Source organism: Ursus arctos, unplaced genomic scaffold, assembly GCF_023065955.2.
Source record: "Ursus arctos isolate Adak ecotype North America unplaced genomic scaffold, UrsArc2.0 scaffold_2, whole genome shotgun sequence".
NCBI classification, from domain to species: Eukaryota; Metazoa; Chordata; class Mammalia; order Carnivora; family Ursidae; genus Ursus; species Ursus arctos.
Window position 1 is genome coordinate 45,055,669 of NW_026622874.1, and position 17,658 is coordinate 45,073,326.

The window sequence follows — 17,658 nt, forward strand, 5'->3', positions numbered from 1 at the left end:
GAGAATGAGCCTCATGGACATAGCTGGCAGAGAGTGAGGGGTGTTCAGGTGAGAAACTATCCTGCTCAGCAGGCAGAATGGCTCCACTGGGGAGCTAGTCTACATTACCACGTCAACAGAGCCATGGTTTTCCCACCTTGGTATCCCATTATAGATATGAATATTATTCTTTGGTATTTTTCAGGCAAAGATATTAATGGTGGATAAAATTATTTAAGCTCCACATAGAACTGAATGCACATAAGTACAGTCAGATCTTAAGGAAAATTCAGTTCTTTGTGGTTGAAAATAACAACTGTTCAGTATTAAAGCTGATCCTTACCTAATTCAAATTAAATGTGTTTGTGTTTCTCTATTTTTAAATTATTTGCTCCTTCTCAAAAGCCTGTGCTTTGAGTTTGCAGGCCTTTTACTGGTATGTTTGTTTTCTTGCTGAGTGTGTTACTCTTTTGTCATAGTTATCTTTGTTTTGGGCAAGGTAATACCTCTTCATTTATAATTGTAAATGTTAAAACAGAGTTGTATAAACTACATAGCTAGCTCAAACTTTATTTGCAGAAGTGTTTCTTCTGGGTCATCAAAATGTAAATAACTTTCTGGATCCATAATTGTGCAAGTGTGTGGGGGGGGGGAGAGAGAGATTGAGTGAGTGAGAGAGAGAGAGAGAGAGAGAGAGAATACACACTAATATGACTCGCTTTTGATGATGTTTAAGAAGCAGCTGTCAGTCTGGCTGAGTTCCTGGCAGTTTCTATACAGATGAAGAAGACTGAATAACCATTGGATATTTTTCACTGAAATGTTCTGCAGATGTTGGCAAAAAGATAGAGCCCTTGAAAGGGACAAATGTGCATTTTAAAGTGCATGCAGAAAGATGAGGCCTCAGGCAGGCATAGCAATGAAACAGTCTTTCAAAGGAATAACACTCCTATTCTGCCAAATCCAAAGAATAAGTGAAAAACCCCCAGTAAACAAAAATTTACCTCCTCAACTGACATCTCTCCTAGATGATATGCATACTTTGAATGTTTTAGAAGAAACTATACAATAGCCAGAAAGGAAACAACATATACCTATATATTGGCATTTCAAAGATAGAATCCGTATTTCAAAAATAAATTAGGCAATCTTTATGTTTCTAATCAACTCAACAGAGACAATATTTTAAAAGTTGCAAATATTCTAAATAAACATATTTCCAGGATATAGGAAGATTCTGCATAATTTATTCTAATAAAGAATCTGAAATTAAGATAAATATTTATCACTAAATACTGTTGCAAATTTTAGTCATCTAAATGGTTCTAATACTATGTCACCCCATCAATCAGAATTTAGTTAATACAAAACAGTTGTGTATTATAAAAATAAAAAAAAAGAAAGTACCTAAAGTAGGAGACAATTTCATTTTGGCTGATTAGAACAACTTAGAATAATGGAAAAACATGGACTTTAAAGATAGGTATCTTGATGAATTTCTACTCTCTTTTATTTACTGGCTATGTAGTCATGCGGAAGTCACTTCAGCAATCTGAGCTTAAATTTCTTCATGATTACACAACAATAGCCCCTGTCAGACCTACTCTTTCAAGCATCATTTGAGATAATAGATACAAAAGTAATTTATAAAGTGTAACTCACTAGTCTAGTTAAAAAAAAAATCAGTGGACTTAAAATTAGAATGAGAGTTTCAAGTCCCAGCTCTTTTAGCTGCTGGGTGAACTTGGAAAGGTCATTATTTCCCTTCAAGCCTATGAGCTTCCTCCATACCTGTAGTTCTTAAAGTGTGGTCCCTAACGTACAGCATCAGCATCACCTGGGAACTTGTTAAAAATACCCTATCCCAGGCTTCCTGAATCAGAAACTCTGGGGGTGGACCGACCATTCTGTGTTTTAAGGAGTCCTCCAAGTGATTTTTAATATATCTTAAAGTCTAAGAGCCACTAAACAACAGAAACAACACCAATCTCAAAAGCTGTTGTGAAGATCATCAGAACCACCTGTGATATATTTGCACATATACACGCATGTGCGTGAATGTGCACACACATACTACCCCACATACACGTCCTCTGCCCACCCAAAATAATTAAATTGGAATCTCTGCAGGAACAAACCCAAGCACCAAGCAAAGATCACAGTAATTTAATTCAGGTAGTGCTAATAATTTCCAGAGATGTTACAGGTGACCAAAGCACCTGGGGGTTCACTCTAGTTACTTTCAACTGGTTACTGCAATTATGTCCATTGTCCAAGGTAATGGGTTCCCTGGAATTTCCAGGTCTTCAGTATTTTTCTGCCAAACTAACCAGAAAAATGTATAAGGAGGCTAAGGAGCCAAGAGAATATTATGGTAGTCCCCCTTAAGCACAGTGGATATGTTCCAAGATCCCCAGTGGATGCCTTTAACTCCGAATAGTACCAAACTCTATATATCTTAGGATTTTTCCTATACATACATATTTACGATAAAGTTTAATTCATAAATTAAGCACAGTAAGAGATTAACAACAACTGATAATTGTAAAAATATGCTGTAATAAGTTATATGAAGTGGTCTCTGGAAGGATTTCATTGTACTGCATTCACCCTTCTTGGGATGTGAGATGATAAAATGTCTACATGATGAGATGAAGTGAGAGAAATGACATAAGCATTGTGATGCAGTGTTAGGTGACTATTAACCTTTTGATGATACGCCAGACAGAAGACCACCTGCTTCCAGACAGCAACTGACTAGATAAAGGAGACCACAGAGAGTGAAACTACTGATGGGGGGCGGGGGGAGATAACGTAGTTTGAGTGCACTGCACAGCACCCACCTCCCCACCCCGTCAAATTAACCACTGACCCAGAACCACAAAAGGAAATTGGATTCTTTTCTCCAAAGCTACTTCCACCCTTTTCTTTAGGAACTTAGTCTTGGAGACCTCAAAAGCAAGCAGTTGTGGACTTCAAGGGGCATCTATTCCTGTTATGGGATAAAACACCTCTTAGACAAAGAAGTGTGAAACCTGGGAAGAGCAAGCACCCATTATCAACACAATAAACTACCTTGAAATACAAGGGTAGGGTACACTAGATTAAAGCAAATATCCAGGGAAATTGGTTATTCTGTTTTTGTTCTCTATTTAAATGTGCCAAATTTGACCCAAAGCATAACTGACAGACAGTGTCATACTGGTTTCAAATGTATTTTTAAATCAATTGTGTTTTAATTATTCAGTAAAAAGAAAAAAGAAGTGGTAGCTCTATACCTAAAAAGGTTTTTGACGAAATCCGTTAAATGATCCCATGAATTGTCCCTTTATCTCACCTAACTCACCCTTCTCAAACTGTGGGCTTAGTTGTGGCAAGGCCCTCAGAAGTCACCCAACAAGCACGGCACAAAATAATGGAACATCAATTTTACACAATGATGTGAACAGAAACACATTTAAAACAAGGAGATTATATGGGATATTACAAGTAAGGCAAGATTTAAATGAATTAGAGAAACCTCATGCTGGTGTAGGGCCACTGTAGCTTTACCACCAAACCATTCTGCACATGCCCCCCCCCCATGTGCTCATATTAAGCTTCTTTTATCAACAGTAGGATAAAGATAGAAAAATGTGAGCACTCTATTAAAAAAAATGAGGTAGGGACTAATTCAATTACAGAGCTCATCCAGGCTATAAAAAATACTATGTTTGAACTATCAGAATAATTGAGGTCAAAGAATTACAGTAATAATTGCTTAAAACTTTCAACTCATATGCATGTAAAATAAACATCAATTTCATGAATGTCAACTCTAATCTGTTAGTAGAATAGCAATGTTAAATTAAAATGCTGTCTCATGAAAACGTAGGTGACACTGGTGAACATCGTTTTACTATTTCAATTTGGAAGCCAAGAATACTGTAAACAGTGCTCACTCCACAGAAGTACACACACACTCACACACATACCGTGTTCCAACTGTATTTGTGACCAAGTAAAAAAATAACTTGCTTTTCAGCAAATCACCATGTACAAATGAACCCAACTCACGAGAACTAAATTTTCATGCCTGCAACAATTCAACGAAGTAGCCAAAATTTTGCACCACATATCACAAATATGAAATCTGATAATATACTTTAGATTAGTGCTTAATTTTCTCTAAGTGAAATTAAGAACATTATAATAGCTGAGGTATGATTAAATAGTCTTATATAAATACCACTTCCAACTTCTAAAAAATATATAAAACTGATGGTGTTAAGATAGCGATTTTGAGAACTTAGTTCTATTTACCTAAACAATATAAACCAACATGGCTCTGGATTCATGGGATGATATTAGCCAGATGGCACATTGAAGTTATTAAGTATTATACACAGAAGTCAAAATTAAGCATTAAAAGAAGTTACTATTTTTGTTGTTGGTAATATTATTGTTTATCTACATGTCTCCTAATATTAGTTTTTTTATTCTTTATACTTAAGTGTAATATCCTTTTACCTATAAAGATTGGCAAAAGTAAAAAAAAAAGTGACATATAGAATATTGGCAGGGGTAAGGAGAAACAGGTGATACTGTCAAATTTGATAATTTCTATATAACACAATTCAGCAATATCTGTCAAAAATATACATTTTTTGACATAATTTTGCTACAGTTACTTATCCTTTTGCATATATACAACATGTATATATACAACATAAAATACGTACAAGGATATCCATTCCAAACTAGTCACAATAGGAAAGAGCAGTGGGGAGGGAGCCCTGCCCCTAATATGCTACTGGTTAACGATTTATTCATTAAAAAGAAGTAATACACAGCTACTAAAAAGAATAGCTCTAAACATACTAATAGGAAATAATTTCCAATACATAATATGAAGAACAAATGTTAGAACAATAACTATTAGAACAATTTTGATTGCATAAGCAAATGCATAAATAAAATAGGTCTGTGAATTCTTAGCCTAATTTGGAAATAAAACTAAGAAATTCTGAGGTTCTTTTTGGAAGATATATAGGGGACGTGGGAACTAGCAGAAGAGGCAGACACTTCTTCAATTTTATACTCTCGGTAAATTTTAAATTTTATGCCATTTACATGATGATATATTTTTAAAAATTAAGCTTAGAAAGGCAGAAAACTCCAGTTGATTTTTCCAGAGCCACCAGAGAAATGGAATACATTTGTGATAAGAACCTGGCTTTTTTTTTCCTTGTAAGTACATTTTTTTTTTCAAATTTTAGTTTAAATTCTGGTTAACATACAGTGTAATATTGGTTTCAGGAGAATTTAGTGATTCGTCACTTACATATAACACCCACTGCTCATCATAACTAGTGCCCTCCTTAATACCTAAATAGCCCATCTCCCACCCACCTCCCTCCACCACCCTTCAGTTTCTTCTCTGTCATTAAAAGTCTCTTATGGTTTGTTTCCCTCTTGTTTTTTTTCTCCCAAACCTGGCATTCTTCATACATTTGTGTGTGTATGTATGCATGTCTTAACTATGTTAGATCCTGTCTATTTTTACAGATGAGAAAACGGATGTTCAGAAGGGTTCCGTAATTGTCTCCAGCAATTGTGTCCCAGCAAATAAATGACAGCACCAAACGTTGTGTTCAACTCCACTGAGCTCCAAAGCCTGTGGTCTTAACCACCACATTGCATATGTTCTTTAGAGATTAGTTACAACTAGGTATCTATCAATGTCAGTTTTGAACTTTTAAATTGGTATTCAATGCCAAATTGCCAAATTCAACTTTACATTTTTCCAACAATGCACTATCATCAAATAATTTAGTGTCTTTTACAGTATACAACCCCATTTTTTAAATTTAACTATTTCTGCATCAAGTAGAAAGTTACAGCCATTATCAGAATGATTGAGAATGCCTTTCTGCAGCACTGATCATTTTACTCTCTGAATTATGCTAATTTTGCCTTAAATAAAAACCTCAAAAACAACGTGTTGATCACTGTGGTTATTAACATGCAATAAGAAGAAAGGAGTCCTGGTTGATAGTGCTAGAAATTGATAGTTTCAAATTCTGAACTCAGTTCATAGCTTCACAACTGCTTTTCAAGTGTGACTTCTCTCAAGTCTCTTAACCCCTGGAAACTTCATCTCTGAAAGGGTAGCTGCAAAATGTACCGTCCTCCGTGGGATATTATGAGCTGTCATTAATTAATGTTTTGTAGAGCACTCTTAGATTTCATTTGAATGGTGCTATATCAATGCAAAGTATCAGTAAGCCACTTAAAAATCAAACTGTCACCTGCTCCACAGACTCAGGCAAAGCCTGCAGTTTGCTGATAATGAAGTTGGCTCTTGTGTATGTTTTTTGAAGCTAGTTGGGGTGGAGTTTATTAGAGCATCATTTTAATAAGGCTATTGTGAGCCTAACAGCCTAATTTGAGAGTAAATACTTTAACTCTCAATTACTTGGGCAGGGGCCTCTTTACCTTCCCACTGCTGCTTAATAGTCAGCCGGAGGCTGATTGAGGATGCTTGAAACACCTGGTCAGAAAGCAGACAAGGGGTGGAGACACAGAAGGAGCTCTCTGGCTGATGCTGGGAAGTCCAGACTACCTAGATGCCTTATTCTCCATATGCTCCCTCTCTCCTAGAGAAGGTCAAAGCCAGAGGCTTGGCTTTAATACCTATTAAGTGTCCAGAAGGAAAGGAAAAGGAGTTACTTGATCTCAAGTTTGTCAGTCACTACAAATTCTGAACATCTCCAAAAAATATAAATTCCCGTTACTCTGCTGTGCCTCGTGCAAAGTAAAACCACAGGTTTGTTAATCCACCCCAAATATGTCCTCAGAAAACAGTGTTGACTTTATTTTAGCCGATCTTCCATGACATGTGATCTTCTCAAGTCCATGATTTAATAAGACTTCACAGATGTTATTAGTGACTAATATCTAACAAAAGACTATATTCAAGTGTATTTTGAGAAAAAAAGTCTAATTTGTTTTCAGTAGTATTCAAGAGAAAATACTGATTTATGATCTCCAGTGTGCTGCTCTTTCCCTGGTATTTTGTTAGTGTGTACGGCACTATTGTTACACAGTTAATTTCCCTGCCAAATGAGACAATTCTGTCATAGTTCATGTGCTAACAGATTTGGCTTTGCAACCATAATTGTTTACTTTAGTATAGTCACTGCTTACAAATTAAGAATTATAGGTTTAAGAAAATACAAAAAACATTCAAAAATAGTTTGGGGATCACAAAAACAGTATGTTGCCCAATATCTTATAAATACTTAAGAAAACAGTTGCTAAAAATTCCTGTCAAAATGTAATATAGCAGGAAATAGGGGCAAAAATATATTCAACCTCAAAAATAAGACTTTACATTTGTCAAATATCAAAGAGGCATTTCTGATAAAATTAAAGAAATCAAAGAAAATTATTTTTTAAAGATATTTTATGTGTTGAAAACTTAGTATGAGAAAATTTGATGTTTACTAATACAATATATTTAAATGAAGTTAACTTCCAGCAGATCAGAAATTTATATTAAGGATAATATTTTCTATTGAAGAGAGTATTGAGAATAGTATTAAAAATCATGACAGTTTTTCTGGAAATAACTGCCAATAAATATCCAACAAAAATTTTATTTGTACTATTTCCTAGATAAAAGAGAAATTCTGTAATACTACCTGAGACTATACTTACCTTCATTTTTCTGTGCTTTCTACCAGAAAGCTTGTTGGCAAAATCCCAGAACACAACTGATATTTACCCTGAAATTCTGTCCAATCAAATGCCAGATTAGAAATACTGGTGAATCCAAACAACAGAGACATAGTACATCACATAAGAATGTTCCAGGACTCAAACTAGTCCACAGGAAAAAGTAATAGAGTTTTTAAAATATTATATTTTAAATATAACAAAGGCAAATTGAAAAACAAATATATTTTTGGACAGATTTTAAAAGCCAAACCACATGTTATTTAAAGGAGATGGAAAAGGAAAGAATAAAATTTAAATGACCAAAACAAAACAAGGAAAATATTAACATTGTGTGTGTGTGTGTGTGTGTGTGTGTGTGTGTCAACATCCTAATCCAGTTTACTGAAGGATAAAGTGCTATACCTAGAGAAGATCCACATTGCTCTAGTCAATGGCCTGTTCCAACTGCCAGACACAATGTGAGGCCTTCCTGGATCTTCCAGAACCACTCAAGCTACCAGATGACTCCAACCTCATAACTACTCCCAAGCTAGAAAAACAGAAAAGCTGAACAGGTTGCCAACCACAAGAATCACAGGAAATAACAAATTTATGTAGCAATAAATAACAAAAACAATTGTTTTGGCTGGAAAATGAGCTGTGCTAGATTGAAAACATGGCTACAAAGAGGGGATGTCTACATCTCCACCTCTTAAATCCAGACTGGCGTTTTGCCTTACTTTGACCAACAGAATGTGTGGTAATTAAATAACATGGAACATAAGAGATTTTCTATCTTTTGCTTTTACTTCCTTAGAACCCTCAGAGCTCCTTGCTGTGAAAAACACTGAGTCTAGACTATAGGAAGAGGTGAAACTATATGGAGAATAACTGGTTTGTCTTAACCAATAGCCAACACTGATTGCCAAACAGATTAAAGGAGATCATCGTGGGCCCTGCAGACCCAACTGAGCTGTCAAATGACAGCAAACACAAGAGTTTTCCAAAACTAATACAAAGAAGAAACCCCTAAAGAAAATTTCATCTCTGAGCACCAAAAGACAGACAAGAGAATATTCATAGCTTTAATATTCATAAAAGCAAAAGCTAAATAAATACATAAGGGGAGATGCCTGTCACGGTAGAATGGATAATTGTATTTATAATCAAATGGGGGCATTTGATTCACTCCACAGCACTGAAAACGAGTAAGAAGTTCTACTAGGTGATGTCAGCAAGATGGCAGAGTCGGAGATCTCACGTTCATCACTCCACAAAAAGACAACAATGGGACAACCATCCATGAACAGAAGTAGCTCTGGAGGAACCTTGGAGTTTACTCAAGAAGCTACAGCAATACAGCGGGGGTGGGGGAAAAAAAGTAAGAAAAGACATGCAGAAAGAAAAATTTCATTTCGGTTATCCCCCAGGCAAGCACAGATCAGTGCCAAGAGGATCAACCCACAAGTCCTAGGAGAGGAAAAGCAACGCAGGGTGAGCATCAGACTCCCCCAGGTTTTCTGGATGCTGCCTGACGGACCTGCTGCAATTTACCCTACCCAGATCACTGGGGAGTTCAGCACAGCTGAGACACTAGAAGTAAAGGAGGGCAAGGCTATTAGTAGTAACCACATGGCAAGTGACACCAAGGGCCACAAAGGCCTGATCTCAGAAGATCCTGGCAGTCCTCCCCATGTCGGCCTGAAAAGCAGCCACCATAGATGCCCTGTGACTTTTACCACAAAGGACATAGTGTTCACAGCTCTGGACACCAGCTGCCTGCTTGCAAAGGAACCCAGCAGCTTTCACCACTGAGGAAAGCAACAGTCATCACATCTACTGGAGAGGTTCCCTCAAGCTTTCACCACCCAGGGTACCATCATTTTTGCCTTTAAGAGATTTCAGCTACCTGAGCTGGTCCTAATCCCCTCTCTGGGCCAGAAAAGCCCCAAAAAGTACCGTCCCAAGAACCTTGGCCCTGGGATCCAGTGCAGGTGCAATGGCCCCAATGGCAACCTCTGTCTGGCTCTCTAAACATAGCCTTACAATACCACCCAGTAATCACGCTCCTTCGTAGTTACCCAAAAGAGCTGGAAACTTATGTCCACACAAAAACCTACACATGGGTGTTTATAGCAGTTTTATTCATAATGGCCAAAATTTGGAAGCAACCAAGATGTCTGCCTGTAGATGAATGGATAAATAACTGTGATACATCCAGACAATGGAATATTATTCAGAGCTAAAAAGAAATGAACTATCAAGCCGTGAAAAGACATAAAGGACACTTAAATACATATTACTAAGTGAAAGAAGACAATCTAAAAAGGATATGTGCTATATGGTTCCAACTCTATGATATTCTGGAAAAGACAATACTATGAATACAGTAAAGAGATCAGTGGTTGCCAGGGGTTACATAAGGGCAGGAGGAGTGAACATGCAGAGTACAAAGGATTTTTAAGGCAGTGAAAATATTCTGTATGATACAATAATGATGGATACATGTAATTATACATTTGTCCAAATCCACAGAATGTACAACACTACGAGTGAACCAAAATGTGTGCTATAGACTTCAGTGATTATCAGTTGTCAATGTAGCTTCATTAATTGCAACAAATGTATTACTCTGGTAGGGGATGCTGATAATGGGGGAGGCAATGACCGTGTGGGGGAAAGAGTGTATGAGAATTCTCTATGCCTTTTACTTGATTGTTCTGTGAACCTAAAACTGCTCTAAAAAATAAAGTCCTAATAAAAAATAAATGGACAAAGGACCCAAATAGACACTTCAAAAAGAAGAAATTCCAACAGCTAACAAGTACATGTAAAGGTGCTCAACATCTCTATTCATCAGGGAAAATGCCAATCAAAGCCATACTGAGAGATCGATCACCTCATACCAATCAGGACAGCTGTTACCAAAAAGTTAACAAATATTGACAAGGATGTGGAGAAAAGGGAAGCCTTATACACCAATGGTGTAAACTGGTACAGCCATTATGGAAAATAGTATGGAGATTCCTCAAAAAATTAAAACTAGAACTACCATATGATCCAGCAACTCCTTTTTTTTTTTTTTAAGAGAAAGAGAGAGAGCTTGCACATGCAAATGCACAAGCAGGAGATAGGAGGAAGGAGGCAGAGAGGAAGGAGAGAGAGAATCTTAAGCAAGCTACATGCTCAGCAAGGAGCCTGACCTGGGTCTCGATCTCAAGACTGCGAGATCCTGACTTAAGCCAAAACTAAGAGTCAGACACTTAACCAAGTGAGCTACCCAGGCACCCCAGAATCTCTACTTCTGGGAATATATCCAAAATATTGAAATCAGTACCTTGCAGAGATATCTGCACCCCTGTGATCACTGCAGTATCATTCACAATAGCCAAGTTATGGAAACGACCAAAGTGTCCATCAATGGATGAAGGAATAAAATGTGAGATATGTGTACATATACATTTATGTATATGTACCACCTGCATTTCAAAAAGCTTGTGTCACATCACTTCACTTTTACAAAAGACCTACATTAGTACCTGTTTTCACCAACTTAAATCTGAAAACAATTTTCATTTCTATGAAAAAAGGCAAAAAATGAAAAACGCATTGACCTGGGGCTTGGGTGGCTCAGTCGATTAGGTGTCCACCTTTGGCTCAGGTCATGATCCTGGAGTCCTGGAATTGAGCCCCACATCAGGCTCCCTGCTCAGAGGGGAGTCTGCTTCTCCCTCTCCCTTTGTCCCTCCCCTCAGCTTGTGTGTGTGTGTGTGTGCGCGCGCACGCGCGCCACACACACACTCACTCTCTAATAAAATCTTAAAAAAAGAAAAGAAAATAGCGTTGGCCTAAGAGAGTTTACTTTTGGGTCTGGGAAATGCTCAAAAATTTTTTCCATATAAATTAATAGCAATTGTTTCTACACTTTATGCCATTTGGCTTAACGAAAGTTTTCATAGGAACACACTACTTTTGGATAGCAGAGGAAAATTGTATAACCAATAGAATATTATTCAGGATTAAAAAAAGAAAGAAATCCTACATTTTTTAAGAACATGGATGGAGCTGGAGGACATTATACTAAATGAAATAAGCAAGACAAAGAAAGAAATACTATACAATCTCACTTTGCAGAATGTAAAGTAGTTAAATTCATAGAAGCAAAGTAGAATGGCAATTGACGGGCTGGTCAAAAGTTCCACAGTTTCAGTTATGCAGGCTAAACAAGTTACACAGATGTAATATACAGCATGTGAGGATAGAGAGATTTAGTTTTTACTTGAAAAATTTTAAAAAGATGATCTTAAATTTTCTTTACACGTGCACACAAAATGGTAAATATGTAAAGGTGACAGATATGCTAATTAGCTTTATTGTGGTGCTCTTTTCACAATGTATACATATATCAAAACATCAAGTTGTACACCTTAAATATTTATAATTTTCATATGTCAAAGATATCTCGGTAAAACTGTTAAAAAAGATTCTGCTAACAGTTTCAGTCATTAATAGGCATCCCCAGCAACAAAAACAAAATGTAAAAATTATGTGTATTTATGTCAGCTATCTTATGTCAGCTAGGGTACTCAAATCCCAAAAGGAGAATGGCAAAATAAGTGACATTATAGATCATATATAAAAAATTATTTAGGTACATCATTTCAATCAATATTTTGTTTCTTAACATATAGTACATAATTAAAATGTTAAAGCTGGAATTAAATGAAGAAAAGAAACCATCACCTTTAATCCCCACCCAGAGATAACTTTTAACATTTGGTATTAAAATGTATCCTAGGGGCGCCTGGGTGGCACAGCGGTTAAGCGTCTGCCTTCGGCTCAGGGCGTGATCCTGGTGTTATGGGATCGAGCCCCACATCGGGCTCCTCTGATGTGAGCCTGCTGCTTCCTCTCCCACTCCCCCTGCTTGTGTTCCCTCTCTCGCTGGCTGTCTCTATCTCTGTCGAATAAATAAATAAAATCTTTAAAAAAAAATAAAATGTATCCTAGTTTAAAAGAGAGAGAGATACAAAGAAACAAAGAACAAAAGAAAGAACAAATAAAGAACTATGGCTATATGGATAACTATAGATGAATATTAACAACAAAATTATTAGCAAGTTATAAAAATAGAATATGATTTCACAAAACTGGAAAATCCAAGTAATATAGATTGGGTACATATTTTTTTACTAATAATAGTCTCTACATATATATATATTACATATATATATCCTTATATACATATTTCACAATAAAAAGCAATAAAGTATTTTGAAAGGAAAAGAAAAACAATCCCCTAAGACCTTAATATGAACTGATTTATTTTGACTTACTGGTAACAGTCCTATTATTTTCTACTTGAAAGAACAGAGCACCATCAATAAGTCCAACTTCCATAAATATCAATAATTCTAATGAGTAAGTTTATTGTGTCTTTGTAGAAAATTATTCAAATTTAAAAGATATAAAGGGACTCTTAAGGGGGTCTTTCTCATATATATTAATTTACCTTACTTTTTTGCTCAAATCCTCCAATGACTCTCCATTCCCTTAAAGCTCAAAATTTACAACACCCTACAAAACCTCCCATGATCTGTGTGTCTCCCATTTCCCATCTGTGCTTTCTTATGTACTATTCTCTCTTGTGGTCACTTCGCTCCAGCTTGGCCTTTGCACTGGCTGTTCCTCTGGCCTGCAATGCTCTTCCTCCTGGATTTTTTACAGTTTATGCCTTGAGGGTTTCAAGTGGCTTTCTGGTTCTTTTTGTTGTTGTTGTTGGGTGTGTGTGTGTGTGTGTGTGTGTGTGTGTGTGTTTTAATTGCTTACCACCTTGTTAGCGAGGCTTCACTTTGCCACTTTATATAAAAATGCAACCTGTTCTCTCTCCCCTCCGCTCTTCCAAATCCAGGCACTCCTCCTTACCTATACTACTTTCTCTTTCCTCCATGTCATTTTTATCTTCTAATGAAGTCCATAATATGATATGTGATATGTTTCATGGGTTGTTTTTTCCCCAAGCCAAGCTGTATCCAGCTTTATCAAAGATATTTTTCATAAACAATCACGGTATTTTCAGGCAGGACATGGGCAGATGATCGTTAAAAATATACAACTTTCAAACTCCCTTCTCCAACGGACTACCAAAATCAGGAAGCCACTATAAAACCCAATGAAGTCTTCACATGTTTCTCTGAACAGGGAAAGTGTAGAGTGAAAGTTGACAACAGTTCACATTTAGCATGTTGTTTAATAATTTTCACAAACTGACCCTGACTTTCAGAAAATGAAATGAAAATGGCAGAATCACTGATCTGAAGTTCCACAAGCTAAAAAAAGGAACTCTTTTGAGAGATGCCATCTCAGTGGTGACTCTGTAAAGTCCGGATTGCCTGACATACTGGGACCAAGTCGAGATACCCCAAAGTGGCCTACCAGCCAACGTTTTAGGGATCCTAGTCCTTGCCAAGACAGCCTGAGTGTTGATAGGTGAGCTTCTAGTGGCACCAGTTTCTGGCAGAGATGAGAGGGCCCCCTTACCACATGTAGCATTTTCTAATTACCTAATCAGTACCCCAAGTGAACTATAAAGTAGCCATAAAAATGAAAAGAAAAGCATAAAAAGTATTTAGGAACAAACTTCACAGATTGTTGGAATTTTTTTTTAACTTAGCATGTCAAAAATTTGGTAAATGCTAAGTTTAGGACATGGGTAAAGTGGCGTTAGGTTTTTACGCTAAATAAAAATATTCTATTTGTGGAAGTAGTCATTTAGAATATAAGTGACAAATATGTACTGTAAAAAGCCAAATGTGTTAGACATATTATGTGCCATCAGTTCTCCTACCCACAGGAGGCTTAAACTTTTTGTGTATATACCTTGCACATGGCTGTGTATGTCGTTGCTATGGTCAAATAAAGGAAGGTGGAAATGACTATGTCTCTTCCTAGCCGACACTATAATAGTCAAGTGCATGTTTGGACGATTTCTTTTCTGCCTCAAGTATCATTACTGCCAATGTGGAGATTGTAGCTGATAGATGATTCTGGATTCCAGAGTGAGCACTACAATGAGACTGAGCAGAAGCCCCAGGCCAGCTCATCACACAGGCATCTGGCACCGTCAAGAAACACTGTAGTTGTTGTTTTAAATTTGTCAAGACAGCATAGCCTCTATTCTGAATAATAAACCAAACTTGGAAAATTGGTCCCTAGCTCAGATTCCTGAAGATGACTGACCCTTTTCAGGCATTTCACATTATTCAGTAATTGAACAAATGCCAAAATGCACTTAAATTTGTAGACAGTTTTAATTGACATGGCACTGCTTTGAGTGGTTGTGACCTTTGAGGGAGGCCCAGAAAACATTCATGAGGCGCTAGGGGAAATACACACATTCACATCTTATGCTTCACGTAGTCTGTGGTTTAAAAAAATTACAATTTGCTGTGCCCAGAATGTAAATTCACTTTAAATGACATGTGCCACTGGGCTGTCCTTAGATTTTTATCTTCAAATCCTCTAATTTTTAAAATTTCACTTTTATTCTTACTTATTTGACCTACCACAATTAATTTTTTTAAAAATCTGGAAAGAAAACAGTCTCTTGTTTTCTTATTTACTGTAGGTGATAAAAACCATCCCATCCAGAAGCTATCTAAAAAGAATTAGATGTGATTTTTGTTTAAACGTTCAGTGACTAGGGGCACCTGGGTGGTGCAGTCAGTTGAGTCTGACTCTTGGTTTCGGCTCAGGTCCTGACCTCAGAGTTGTGAGATTGAGGCCCGAGTTGGGCTCCACGCTCAGCAGGAGGCTGCTTGAGATTCTCTCTCCCTCTGTCCCTCCCACTCATGCTCTCGATGCACATATCTTACAGGATCAGAACAAGGTGGCTGGCTATTCAAATGAGCTAAACAAATTAGGTGACTGAAGGCTGCTACATCATGTATCAGTTTAACAGTTTCTATAATCCTCTGATTACCTAGGTGACTCAGTTTTTCTCTATATCACTCTGTAACATTTTCAAAGAATGTTCCCTTTCATTTTATTCTCAAAACAAAATTCTGAAATGGTTAATTGATATATTATTAACTAAATTTTTGCAAGAAAGACAAGATTTCTTGGCCAAGAACACAGAGCTATATATGGAACCATAAAGGCAACATTACTGATTTTTTTTAAAGATTTTATTTTTAAATAATCTCTACACCCAACATAGGGCTCAAACTCAAAACCTCCTTGAGATCAAGAGTTGCATGCTCTACCGACTGAGCCAACTAGGTGCCCCAACATTACAGATTTCTACTCTAGTTCTTATACCTCACAACATCCCTGTATTTTACATCTCTTCTTATTACCCAATTCCATAACTGTTCCGAAAATTTTCAGATCACTGGATCAACTTACACTTCATTTTCTTATATGCATTCACTAATAAGCATCTGTAACAGTCTTTCCTGAATATTGAAAAAGCGATGTTTTTTAAGATGGTGAAGGAAAGATCAGCGTTCCAACAATCACTTGAAGTCTGAGTCACAGACTCCTAGTTCTTTTGGAAGTACCACTCTCCCAGAAATTAAACAGGTTTCATCTCTACCTAATACCAATCTTATTCATATGCCTATAAACCCACACAGAATTCTGTTTTTCTTTTTTATAGACACACAAACAGCTTTATTTCTTTGGTCTCTTGTCTTCATGTGTCTCTCTCAAATTAATGGTCAGTCACTTTGAATTTCTGGGCTTCAGTAGAACCACAAACTTGAGTTCTTGCCCTTAAGTCATTTTACCTAATTAAGAACTTTTATTTGGCCCCATTGTCTTAACTTGAAATTTGCCTGAGGGACCATAATGCACTGAAGATAATTAACAAGAGGTATTGAAAGCATATTCTTAATTTGGTCTTTGACAAAAGGGTGAACTTTAATAAGAGGTCACTCAAAGTTTTCTCAATTGGTTCTCATACTCTCTTACTACTTGGGTTTAAGAAGGACTTGCCTTTTTCAAGGCCCAGTGCTGAATGTTCTATGTTCTTTTGCATTCTTACTTGCAAATTGGCCAATTCTTTCTAGGCTATGTTAAACACATCCAAAAACAAACAAGATGAACAAACAATACTGTTCTTTAACTTCCCCCCAAAGCCAGGAATTCATTTCATACGTGACCTGTGTCCTATATTTCCAAAAATAACTATTTTACCATATGATTTTCCACTGAATAAACATCAATCTGACTCTGATACATGCTGTCCTTCTGGTAAGCTAAGGACTTATATTTTCAATCTGTTGTAATAACACCCAAAACCTAGTACTAAGTTTTGTGTCCATCTATGAGAGTATCTTTCTCTTAATGAATTTAAATAATTCTTAACAATTTTGGTATACAAACCTATCATATGACTTGTCCTTTTTACTTTTTAATGATGTCTTTGATGAAGTGAAGCTTTTGGTATCAGTGTATTGATGCACTTTAAATTCATGTAGGTCAATAAACCATTGTAAATTACATGAATCTAGAAATCTGAGCATAGAACTCATCATTGCTAACAGAAATAAGCTAATGCATATACTCAGACATCAAAACTACTATGCTGGTTTAACTTTCTCTATTCACTCAACACCAATTCTTAGAAGAAAAAGGGTTTTTTTTTTTGGCTTAAACAGAAAATTTTTCTCTCAAAGTCTGAAGGCAAGAAGTTCAACACCAGTTTCCCTGAGCCAAAATCAAGAACCACCCCATCTCTGGAGTGTTGACAGGGCCACATTGCTAGAAGAAGCTAAAGGGAAAAATCTGTCCCTTCACTCTTCCAGCTGTTTCCCACATCCTTTGGCTGTGACCACATCCTGACTCAAATCTCTGCCTCCATCTTCACACTGCTTTTTCTTCTGTGTATGCAATATCTCTCTGCCCTTCTCTTTTTTCCCCCAGCTTTCTTGGAATTTTGTTAGGACTTGCACCGAATCTGTAGATTGCTTTAAG